Source organism: Symsagittifera roscoffensis, chromosome 5, assembly GCF_963678635.1.
Source record: "Symsagittifera roscoffensis chromosome 5, txSymRosc1.1, whole genome shotgun sequence".
NCBI lineage: Eukaryota > Metazoa > Xenacoelomorpha > Acoela > Convolutidae > Symsagittifera > Symsagittifera roscoffensis.
This window is the reverse complement of record NC_087066.1, coordinates 60,464,864-60,478,554: the sequence shown is the minus strand read 5'-3', so window position 1 is coordinate 60,478,554 and position 13,691 is coordinate 60,464,864.

Sequence of the window (13,691 nt, the reverse complement as noted above, 5' to 3'; positions counted from 1 at the left end):
TAATTGAAGGATGGATGATGAACGTTGGTATTTGGCGAACATCATTTTCTTATCCGGTTCCTCTTGAAGAAGAACGTTCCAGGACGCTGGAATGGTGGATATGAAGTTGTTATCTTGTCATTCGACAACGACTGTGATCCCCAATGAAATCAGTCCAATTTCAAAATGGTTTGCTATGTCAGATTTTTCTGTATTAGTAGAGAACTGTTTTGTGTGCAGCCTCGTCTGGGAATGGCGTGAAGATCGTGTTTGGAAGGGATGCCTTGTAATCTCGGATCTGTATGTATACTTGAACATCGAGGTGGTCATTGGTTTAATTCAATGAAGTCCTTTTCTGCGAAGTCAAGTCGTACTCTAAATCCTTTGAGTCGTGATTGTGGACGACATGTCGTTTGTGTTTAGCCATTCTTTGTTCGAGTGTGATGGGATCGCCTAGTTTTTGGATGTTCGTCTTTGTTGTTGTGTATGATCTATATATTGCATATTATAATTTACATTTTATAAATTTTTGTTAATTTGGTTTATAGTCATGATCTTAGTTAGTTGTTTTCACAAAAGCGTTTTATTTTAGTTCAGTTATTTTGAAGAGTTACTCACCCTTGAGTACCTCTTATTAAAATTTGAAGTGTGGTCACAAAGCGTGGGTGTAGCGCGGTGGGTTAGGCCGGCTATAAGCATGCTCAGGACTTCCTTCTCTGGTGGGTTAGGCCAGGAGTGGGAGTATGATTTCATGCTGTTTCTTTGAAAGGTCCTGTTATGTGATAACATTTTATGTTGGTTTTTTTTCTGGTCTTTATTATGTTACTTTGGTTGTGTCCTTTTTCAAAAATCAAATTGTTTTTGGTTTGGGTTTGTCTTACGACTTTTTTGTGTTTTATGATTTCTTTCTTAGACTTTATAATAGTCTTTAAAAGAATAAATTATCCTGTTATAAGCTGGGTTAGTCCGGTTTGGGTACCGTTGGTTTTCTTTTTTTAATCATGCTGTTATTTTATGATTTGTGGTGTTTAGTAAGCTGCATTGGTTAGTTTGGTTATTATATAATTCCATTCCAACCGGGTTAAAGGAAAGCTTGAAACTTGTTATTGTGTGTTAGAGTTGTTGATAGTGAAAGCTTGAAACTTAAAATCATTATTTAAACAATTCTTCGTGGGCAAGCTGTGCGAGTTTGGATAGAATTCTTGTGCAAATGGATGAAAATATTGAAAAGGTTAGTACTGCTTTCTCATTTTATGAATTTATTGCATTGAATTTGAATTTTACTGCGTTTTAGGGAAATGTAAAATTATAAATTTTCATCGAAATTAAGTTTACTGCTTCATGGGGGAATAATATATAAATGAAATTACTACACTTGGTATGAATTTTACTACATTATTTAGTGCAAGAAATTAATGAATTTTAAGATAATTTAACAAGTTTGTATTTTTATTTTTCTTTTCTGTTTTGTAGGTGATTGTGGTGTGAAGACTAGAAATATAAATCAAACATTGATAAAAAATGGTTAGTACTAATTTAAATTTATTAGTTAAGAGTATTTCAAATTATACTTACCTTAATCTTCTGGGAAAAAGCCGTGGGGGAAGATGTCGTGTATCATATCTGATGTTGTTAGTAGTTTTGCTAGTATGCGTATGATGTTTTTAGTTTGTAGCAGTGGCCAAAGCAATTGAAGTGCTTTAATGGTGTTCAGTTCTTCGGTGCCTACTGCAAACTCATAAGGTGTGTTTTGAATGAGGTTATATATCTTATGATTATATTTAGTATTGTTAATAAATTCTAAAATGGGTATTTCAATAGGCTGGATAAAATCATTCGGGATAAGGAAGGGTCTGGATTCTTCGGCGTTGAATGTTTTCGTGATGGGACAAAATATATACATTTGGGTAACTGGGTCATAGTTGCGGAGGATGCCGTGGAGGTTAGTATCTTTGATGCAATATGTAAAATTAAGGAAAAATGGTGACGTGTACCTTGAGTTAAGAAACTGAAAGCGATGGTGAGGTTGTCTTGATGGGTGTGCAAATCAAAATGATTTTGTATAAAACGATAGTATGTATATGTGTGCGTTTGTTTAGTGCGTAAGATAATATCGTGGGAACAGTGCAAATTGCGTTCCTGTGGTGAAAGAAAGTGAAAGGTTAGTGAGAATAACTGAAATTTATCGTAGAAGCTCTCGTATGCTTGAATATCAGCTACTGATTCTGAAATAATGTGGTCATTCTTTCTATCAAAAACATTAAGTATGAAGACGTATGATGTTTTGATGAAAAATTTTTCTGTTAGTTGCGGGTTTGCGAAGCGGTTTTCATCTAAAAATTGGTCTTGATTAGGGCGGATGATATTATGATCGTAGTATTCTATTGCAAATTCGTTAGCTCGGGGTGCAGTGAATGTTTTTAGTAACTTTTTATATCCAACGTAAGTAAACTGTCGAGGTGTTAGTGTTGTGGTGAGACTATATAACATGTTTTTGTTCTTTTCTATGCTGTCATGAGTATTTTTTAGTGGTAGGCAAAGGGGGTTAGTAAAATTATAATAAGCTGTCCAATGAAGTGTTGGCATTAAAACATGTTCATCTACAAAATTGCGTGTGTCATTAGTGTCGTTAGGTGTGTTTAATGTATATTGCGGAAATGAGAGTAAGGTGTTTTCAAGAAAATTTTTCGTGTTGGTGTGTTGCGGGTGATTAATATATTCGCGGGCTGTTCCGGGTTTGGTCGGGAATGGGTGATTTGGAAATTTTCGTTTAAAAGTGCGATAAGCTCTGTGAGTGCTAGTGGGCGTTTCGGTGGATGTGGATGATTGTGCTAATGATGGAGTGTAAGCTGAGGAGGGTGTGGGAAATTGGTGGATTTGAGGATGTTAACGTGGATGATAGTTGATGTATTGAAAGAGTGTTGGGGTGTATTAATTTTTGTTGTAAAGTTATAAAATTATCGAGCTCCTGGGAAATCTGAGGGGTATCTGGGGAATTATTATATGATCTGTCGGAAGGAAGTGGAGAATAGGCTGGGGTTACTTGGGAAGCGTAGGAAGGAGTGGAAATGGTTGGGAGTGGATGATTAGATGGGATTGGTTGAAAAGGGGGTTTGGAAAAAGCTGAGGAGTTGGTCTGGGTATAATTTGAGGGAGATGGTTCGGAGTCTGCAAATTCGTCGGGGGTTTCTACATTAGAGTTATTAAATTGTGAGATAGAATATAAAACTGAAATATCTGAGTTAGTATCAGAATTCGTGCTTGATGGTATAATAATAATCGGAAAATCGGGTGGTGGGAAAGCAAAAAGTGGTATGATTGGGATTGGAGTTTGGAGGTTGGCTGGGTGGGAATTTGAGCGATGGAGGGATCCAAGTTGTCGGTTCATCGTGGGCTAAAAAAATGATTATTTTCAGATTGAAAAGTGGTGGTGTGATGTTGTTCTATAATTTGTTCATATGTATTTTCATTTTGTGAATGATGTGGTAATATGTGTTGGATGGGACTTTGTGTTGTATTTGGTCTAAAATTTGGATTATGTGTGATTGCTAGGTTTCGAAAATTACGGGGAACTAGTGATAATGGATGGTTTTGTGGTAGGGTTGGTATCTGTGGTGCTGTAGGTGTTGTATCTACATTATTATGTTCTTCATTGTATGTGTTTGGTCTCGTGGATATTTTTGTATTATATTCTTTTATTTGTGCATCTAAAAGTATTTTGTTTATTGATGATGAAAAAATTCCAAAAAATCCTGCTTATAGTATACGTGCTACACTTGCTTGTCTGTTTACTTGTGTGTGTATAGCGCATGTGTTATAGATTCCTTTAAACAGTGAGAAAATAAATCCTATAAAATTAAACATGGCGTATAAGATAGTTAATTTTTCTAAGATGTAATAGGGCCATCCTAGAAAAGCTAGAATTTCGTTTTTTAAGGTGACAAAACTGAAAATATTTATTGGTGAAATATCTTGTGGTCTGTATTTTTCACCGTTTAAATATATGTAGTCTTTGATATCTTTAAAATATCCGCTATAGTCTTGTGTATAAATGTCTGCGAATCCTGCGGTTTCGGCAAGTTTTCTTAAATTCTGGTCAATTGATTGTCTTTTTATTGTGTCCATTTGTGTTAATAATTCCTGAAACGTTCTAATGTGATGTTGGATATCTGATTTAGAATATATTCCAATTGATTGTAGATCAATATTTGGATTACGAGCAAAGGCTCTGATGCTTTCGGGTGAAAACTTTTTGAGTGATTGCATTAATGTAGGGTATGGTGTAAGGAGATAGTATTTATCTTCATCGGTATTTAATTGTACTTCATTGTGGCTATTTTTTGATCCACATGGGACTGCGGTATCCCAAAAATATGATCGTCTTGAAAGTGTGTCGACAAAATGTACTTTGTTTTTATAGAATATGGGGATTCTTTTATAACAACGTTTATCTTCGAAAACATATAATGGTGATACTTTTTTGGTGCAAGTATAAAACCATAAAATGTTTCCTTCGTAATCTAGAAAATTTGATCTGTTTCCTGATCATAAGTATCCTGCGTAAGGTATTTTTAGTACTGCTAGTGCGAGTGATTGTAAGATTTGTGTTCTTTCCAATTCGCATAGTTGATGAGGTGTCTCCAATTCGGAGAGTGACATTTCTTGAAAAATTCGACTAATTGTGTAGTCTAACTTCATATCTAAGTGGATATCATAATGAATATTACCAAAATATGTGCTATTCATTAGTGATAGTTCTTGTAAACGTGTGCTTTTACTGTCATGTGGTTTTAGTTTTCCACCAGGTTGACCTGTGCTTTTTTGAAAGTTAACTGGGATGTATGATGTTCCTTCATTTATAGGATGACTTGTGGCATAAGGGTCAAATTTTATTTTTCCAATGGTCATGTCGAAACCTTTTTCGTATTCGACAAGTATATTAGAGTATTGTGTTTTATAAAGTGGATTTCTGTATTTACATGCAAATTTTGTTTCTTGATAGATTTGGAAACGTGTTATTTTTTTTCTAAAGGATATTTCTAAAATCATTACTTTGTTTTCGGGATGGGCTTACTTGTTCGTATGGAATTGATTCTATAAAATATTTTTCATGAAATTTTATCATTCGAGCGTGTATTTTTGCTACTTGGAATGTTGTGCATGTATCTTCGGGAAACCAAACAGTTGTTGCTTGGGTCCTTGTTGTAGGGTCACAATAACCTTGATCATTTTTGCAAGGTATTCTAATTCCTTGATAGTTCATGGTGTTATCTGATAAATCTCGTGTGAGTTGTACTTTTTCGAGTTGTATTTTCCAATCGAAAAACATTATTTGTTGATATCCTTTATTTTTTGTGTCTGCTTTGCAGTTTGAGGGGTCATTTATTCCAATGTGTGGTATCCAGTGTTTATCGTTTATGTCATAAGTTAATCTTCGATGTGCGCCGTTATATGGATATTTTTCGTCTAATTTAATATGTCCATGATATCGTTCAAGTTCTGCTTGATGCACAGAATCGACAAAGACTTGAAAATTTACTTTTTTTCTGTCTGTGTTTTTATTTCTTGTTAGATTTAGTCTGAATAATTCATTTTTACAATCATCGGGGTTTAGATGTAAAAGTCGTTCTATGTTACTTTGGTAAAACGATTCGTGGTCAAGTCGGTTTTTATTTCCGTTTGAAACTTGTGAACAATGTACTTTCTTTTCGGAAAATGTTGCTGTAAATTCATATCCTATGACTGTTGTTGCTCGGGCTTTTGAATACAATGATGCTATTACATTTGTAGTTTCTATAGCTTGTGGTTCTGTTTCGCATTGTGATACTTGATTTATTGCATATTTGTGTAGTAATTTTTGTTCGTTTTCTTCACAATCATAGTGTGTTACTAATAAATCTTGGGGTCCAGTGCGATGAGAAGGATTTGTGTTTTAGTCGGAAAATATTAGAAAAAAGATGTGTTGAAATGTTAATATTTTTAGAATATACATGTGTATGATAATTCTGAGTAAGGATTATAAAATGTTATGTAACCAATTGTGTTTTTCGTATATCTATCGTATTTGTATATTACTTCAGTGGTTATAAATGGTGGTGGTAGCGATTGAGTTGTTATATTTGGTGGATTTAATGGGTATAATATTGTAAAATATTGTTAAGTTTGATCAAGATTTCAAATTTTAATTGGAGACTATTCTGTTGAAGTATTTGAATATTTCGTTCACGAATATCTTCGTGGATATCTTGTCTATATTGTAGTTTGTTGAGTGCCCAACTGTGGAGTCGGTTACTATCTTGATGTTGTCTAAATAGTGAGGGAGGCGCTACGAATGTGTTCCAATCTAATCGTAAAGGGATATTTGTTGATGATTGTTCTCGATATCTAGCGTCGAGGTTATTTGGAAAATTTAAAGGGAAAAGCGTCGGTGAAATTTGACTTAATGATGGTGTTGACGGTAGTGATAATGTTTCTGGTAATGATGATAGTGTTGTATCCGTAGAAATATCTATTGGATCATTCACTAAGTTTGGTTCACCCTGTGTATATGAGTGTGTTGCCCAATATGGTAGTCGTGCGGTGGGATTGGGGGGTTAAAGGTATTTTCACGTATTTGCTCAGATGTTGGTGTTGAACCTAAGTAATCTGAGGGTATACTTGAGGTGCTACGTTGTGAAAGGAGTGGGGGAGTTTCTGGTAATGTACTATTTGGGTTTTCTGAAGTAGTTGGTGTTGGTGATTGGGGTATATCAAAATGAACTCTAAGGGTTTGAAAACTTCTGTTTCGTCGTGGATGTATAAATTGTCTATTTATTTCGACTGTGTTTTGGTTTTGACTAATGTTTCTTATTCTGCTTAATTCTTGTGGTAATGTGGGGTACAAATTATATGTTGGTTCACTTAGAGGTGCCTGTCACTGAACTGGTTCTAATGGTTCGGATAAGCGAGCGTGTCGTTCTTCGAAAGTGTATGGGTTATCTTAAAAAGAAATTCGTGTGGATGTTTGGGGGTTTTGGGTAGTTGTGGGTATTGCTGGATTTTCGTGGGATGATGTCGGTGAAGACTGATTTTGTGATTGTTGTTTAGCAATTTTTGAAAGTGTTCGATTGATTTTTTCTAGTGGGAAGATTTATATTTATTGTAGTATTCTTCAATGAAAAGAATTAAAAGGATTGTTGCTAAGGTGAATGTGACTATTGCCTTTTTTACACATTTGCACATTGTCAGTATTAGGGATGATAAAAATATGATGAAAATTACAATTAGTAAAAAAAATATCTGTTCTACTAAAAATTGTTAGTATCATTTAAATAGATTGTGAATTATCGTACCTGTGATTATGATCAATGATTTGGGAAAGTTGGAGATATATTTCAAATAGGGAGTAGAAAATTAAAAAAAATTTTGCAAATAGTTATTAAGATGATTATAAAAGCTTCAAAAGTATCAAATAGAAATATGAACAAAAAATTGAATAGTATGAAAAATTTTATTAAAAGATTTAAGATTGTATATTTTAAGATTTTGACTGTTTGAGAGAAAATCATTTAAGAAATGATTTCTTCGTCGAATATTTTTTGTTGTTTGAGGCGAAATTCAAGTGTGGTCGAGTTATTTATGGAATTTTTGACAAGTGGGTTGAGTTTTGTGAAAAATTGTTAGGGGCTAATTTTATGGTGTTCATGAGGTCTTCTTTGCTTTATTTTTATTTGTCGGGTGATCTGGGGTATTTTTGAAATATTTGTACTTTAGGCCAAATGATTATGGTCCTTTTTTACTTTAGGTTAATTTGTTATTTTTGGTTTGAGGGTTTTTGAGGTCTGAGTTGGGAAAATATTGTTGATCTTTGCGTTAATAGATACTGGAGGGTTGTAATATTATGGTGGTATTTATTTTAGTTGTCAAATTGTGACGGATTTAAGTGAATCCTATTGGCTGAATTTGAACTAGAATTTTTGCATGTTTGTCAGCATGTTATCTTGAAAAATGAAAGTTCAAATTGATCCAGAGGTGCAAAAATTATTTATTTTAAAAGTAAAGTTGTTTTTGAAATTCAACTTTCTTTAATATTTTAGATCTGTGGGATGAATGTTTTGTAGTTTTTACGTGGTTGATTTCTAAGTCGTGATGATTCTCTTTGTTCTGATTTTTCTACTTGTTCTTGTGGTAAAAGTTTTTCTATCATTTTCCTATTTTTTCTTTCCTTTTGAGGTGTTTTTGTGTCTGGCGTTTTTGTATTGTTTTGAACTGTGGTTTGTTTTTGATTTTGATTTTTATGATGGACGTTGTGTTGTTCATCTATTTTTTTTTCTGTATGTGGATGATTTTGAATAACTTTTAAACCTGTGAAAGAATATAATTGAATTAATTCGCGTAGTGCGTATTCTTTTGGGTAGTAGGGCAATAGATTGTTACGATGTTGAACAAATTCTTTTCTGGTTGAATCTGTGAGTTTGTACGTTACGTCAGTAGGTTTGGCAATGATTTGGTATGGTCCTTTTTGAAGTGGTTGTAATTTCTTAGAGATTCCTTTTTGCGTATTAAAGTTAGGTAGTAAAACAAATGTTCCAATTTTCAAATCTGTGGCTGGTGTAAAGCGTGAATTAATTTGGTTGTTAATAGTTTGCCTTTGTAACAATTTCTTTGTTACTTTTTGGTAAATTTCATTATGTTTTTTATCTCTGTTTAAAATCCATTCGGTATGTGTGCCGGAGGCTAATTTGAGAATTTGTGGGTGATGAAAATGATCTTCACTTTACATCTGCTGACCATTCTGTGTATTTTGTATCATTTCCATTTATGATACATCTGAGATATTCTTGTAGTGAACGGTTCATACCTTCGACTAAACCGTTTGTCCAAGGTGCATGAGATGTACGTGGTTTATGTTTGATGTTATATAAGTGACATAGTCTGATGAATTCATTATTTATGAATTCTGTACCGTTGTCTGTAACTAAGATTTCGGGTAATCCGAATTTATCTATCCAAAGTTCATAAAGCGTCGTGTAAGCATAATAAGCATTACAATGTGGTACTGGGTTGAGTGCTACATAATGTGTCAACAATGACCATAATGTAGGAGTTCCCTTCAGAAGATGGTGAAATTGGTCCTTTTGTATCGAATGAAATGCGATGGTTAAAATATAAACTTTGTCCTTTAAAATCTTGTTTTTGTGCTATTTGTTTTTGATTTGGATAAGGTTTGTTCAATTGACATATTATACAATCATTGCATGATACTTTTATCCAAATTGGTTCATTTGGGAAAAAAAATTTTGTGTGAAATTTGAGTATGTTTTCTCTGATCCGGAGTGTCCTTTAGTATTTTGTGTATGTGAGATGTTAAAAGCTATTAATATCATACTTAAAGGAATACAGGGAACTTTTGAATCATTTAAATTATATTCTAAGAGATCTGTATTTTCATTAATTGCTGAGTTATTAAACTTTCGAAAATATCGGAGGCGTGTTTTATTTCCTAAAATTGTGGTATCTGCTTTTACGGGCTTAGTTTTGTATTTGTGCCATGATTTTAGTTGTCTAATTACTGGGTCGTGATTTTGATATTGTTTTAAAAGTTCAAGTGTAACTTTATCTGTCGGGGGGAGAAAAATATTGTCAATTTCTAGTTTTGACAAGGGGATTGTGTCAAGTGGGTCATGAAGGTCAAAAACTTGGTTGATTGTGTATTTTGAATCCTTTGTTTGTGGTCCTGATAAATTTATTTTATCGGTCAAATATTCTTTTTCAATTAATAGAAAAAGGTCTTTTTTATGCAAGTGTTGTTTTATTCTCTTTTGTTGAGTATTATTTTTTATCCATTGTGAGTATGAAATTGGTTTAAAAGTTGATGTTCCAAGTAAAACAACTTCGTAGTGATAATTTTTGCAATCTAAGTAAAGTGGGAAATGTTGTAGATTATTTATCTCTGATTGATCAATATCAGTTTTTACTGCATATTTGCATTCTAATCGGGGTGATGTTTCATCTTTTGCGAGATAAAATTTAATGTTTTGTGGTATTTCAACTGTAGTTTTTCGTGTGAGTAATTCAGGTGGCGTATTTCTACTTAATGTATCTGGTAATGCAAGGTTTCTTCCTGCTGTCCAAACTATATGTAAGTTTGGGAATTTCATTGGAATTAGTTGAAATCTATAAACTCTATGATTTGGATTTGATTTTTGTGTAAAGAGAAATATAATTGGTTTATGATCTGTGAATAAAACTGTTGGGTGTTTTGATCCAAGTATCAGAAATTCATATTCTGTAAGTGTATAAATTATAGCTGTACATTCTTTCATTAGAGTTGAGAGTCGTAGCTCTGCTTGTGTGAATAATCGTGAATTTGCTGATATAAGGTTCATTTTACTTGTTCCACTATGTGATTGTAGCAATGCTGCGCCGATGCCAAAATTTGAAGCATCGCACATTGCATAGAATGGTTGATTTGGATCTGGAATCGTGTTTGAAATTTGTTCAGTTAAAAGTTTTTTAATTTCTTCAAATCGTGTTTGATGTTCAGTGGTCCATTCAAAATTTTTTGTTGTCTGAGGATGTTATAAAAAGGTCTTAAGTATAATTGCATTTTGTAAACATATTTACTTAAGAAACTTAACATTCCGAGGAATTATTGGATTTTCTTTTTATTTCTAGGTGGCTGAAGTTTTTGAATGGCGTCAATGCGTGATTTTAATGGAGTGATAGTTTTTCGTTCAATATTATGTCCTAAAAATTTAACCCGTGTTAAAAAGAAGTGTGATTTATCGGGGGCTGCTTTCAGATTTTCGATCTGAAGTATCTTATGGTATTGTTCTAAAACTGTAAACATCTCGTCTTTGGTTTGCAATTGCATAAAAACATCGTCTAAATAGGTGATTGCATTTTTTTTGAGTATTAGTGGTCTAAAAATTTTACTCATAAAAGCTGAAAAAGCTGCTGGTCCTATGGATATTCCATAGAATAAGCGATTAAATTCATATTGTTGATTTCCAATAACAAATTGTGTTAAACGTCATGATTGTTCATCTAGTGGCATTTGGTTATATGCACTATTCATATCTGCGGTTGTGAAGTATTTACCATTTATCTTTGTTAAGATAACTTGTATTGGTTCAATGGGCCAATTGCATTTTGATTCGTCAATTAGTGAATTGAGGTATCTAGCGTCTAAAACTATTTTTAGTGATTCACCTTTTTGCTAGAATGATAACTAACAGGGTTAATGAAGGTGTTTCCTTTTGGTTGTTCTTCTTTATTTACTGGTGAGATAATTTCGTATTGTCTAAAATGTCAAGTAATCTTTTTACCTTGTCATGTAAGTGAATCGGTACTTTCTTGCTCTTTGTTTTTTGAAAACTGCGTCAGGTTTTAACGGAAGGTGTAGTGATGAACTAATTTTTCCAACGTCAAATTTTGATGTTGCATAAACTGTTGAATATTTTAACAGTTGTTTTGCTAATTTATCAAATTCAATTTGTGTAATTTGTGAGTGTTCAAAATTAAACATTGTTAAAAATTTTTGTTGCTCTTTTGTGTAATTTGTTATATTGAATATTGGTTTAAAATATGGTGTTTTTGTGGAATAATCTGTATTTCTCTTTTCATTACTTATTATATTATTTATGGTTAATTCTTCGTCAAGAATCGTTGATTGGCAAATATCTAATAATTGGAGTATATTATTAACGCGGTAGGCTACTTCTTTTATAGATGAAGTTGTAGCATTTGTTTCACAATATCCTAAAAGTCTTAAGGGTAATGTTACTTGATATGGTGTATCGTTATACACGTGTAATGAAATGATGTCGGAATTCGTATTTTTCGAGTATTTTATAGATGAGATTGTAATTTTGAAAATTTTGTGAATAGGTTTAAATTCGAAGTCTGACATAAAAAGTTGTTGTTTGTTTTTACTTTAGTCATACTGATGAACTTGTTTTATTGAAAAATGATATATATTTCCTGATAGTGGCTTCAGGTGTTTCCGTTGTCGATTGTGAATGGGGTAAAATTTTGAGAAAAATGGCGGTTGTTTGTTTAATCTTTGGAAGAATGTTAAGGCTGTGTTTTTTGTTTTTTTGTATTTATCTTTGATATGTATCTTACTTTTTAAGATGTTGATTGTTGGTATATATTTAGATATAAATGGTATGCCAATGATATTGTGTTTAATATCAGTAATATGAAATATTTGTTTAAATGGTTTGTTCAAAATTTTGTTTTGTTTCATTGTTCTTGTGGGAAGAAGGAATAATTGGATTGTTCCGTAATTTACTAATGTTGATCCTTGTGCTGTTGCTTATTTGCTAGAGGTTTCAAGAAGTGTTAAATTTGGATGCAATGTTTTGATTTCATTCAATGTGGGAATATTAATTATTTTTGATTTTGCTCCTGAGTCAATTAAAAAATCAATTTCAAGATCTGGTGGTTGAAATTCTTTATTTTTTGGACTCTCTAAGAGAAATGGAATTGTTTAAATCTAGTCCACATTTTTTCTCTTGGTTGTTCTTTTTGTATATTTTGATAAATATATTTTGTGTTTGAGCATTGTGTCTCGTCTTTTTTATCTGGTTTAATTAACGTGTTAATTTCGTTTACTTCTTGTGTAGTTTGTGTATTATCAATGGGTCCAATATAGTAATTGTGGAGGAGTTCCAATTGATTTTCTTATATATGTGAAGTGAAAGGTTGTTCATATATGATAGGTTCATAGTCATTTTTGACTGTTATCATATTTACTGAGATGGTATTATCTGTATCACTTTCTGTATCTGATGATTCACAATTTATATGATTTAGTTGTAATTCGTTACTTCCTGTATCATCAATATCTGGAGGGTCTGAAGTTGTTTCTTCATTTGTTTGCACTTGGTTTATGTGTCTTCGATGTTTTGGTGTGCTACTTTTGTATCGATATTTCGAATCGGGATATCGGTTATTATTCCTATGTGGTGACTGGGAATAATTTCTGTATCGATTATTGTAACTTGAGTTTCGATTTTGTGAATTATTTCGTGATCTGTTTTGATAATTATCATTTGATCTGTGATAATTTGATCTGTTATATGAATTATTCTTTGATCTTTTGTTTGAATAATTCTGATTTCGATTGTTTGAATAATTTCTATTTATATTATGTGAATAGTTTCTATATCTGTTGTATGATGAGTTTCGTGATCTATCATTGGAATAGTGTCTATTCCTTGGGTTTGAATGGGAACTGGATTCAGAAACAAATTTTATTGTATTGGAATTCTATCGTGAATAGTAATTTTGGCTTTTTTGGCTATTCGATCGGTTTATCTATTTAGTGAGAAATTTCGTGTATTTCCTCGTTTGGGTGATCTACCTCTATAACTTGAGTTATATGGTGTTTGATTTCTTGTGTAATTTGAGTTGCTTGGAAGTGGTTTTCCTGAACTGTTATTACTATATATATTTTTGTTTGGTAGATTTTGGTCTTTTTTCATGTATTGATAGAATGATTTATTTGGTTCTTTGTGCTTTTGAGGTTTATTCTGATTGTCTTGTTGTTTTTGTCTACATTCGGAAATACTGTGTCCGTATCGTCGGCAATAATTACACCATTTTTTGAAAGATGGTTTGTCTTTAAAATTTGGGTTTCTTTCATAGATGTTTATTATTTCAGTGATTTTTTCAATCAGGTCTGTTTCTGATTCTTGTACATTATTTATATGTGTAGTATTTGT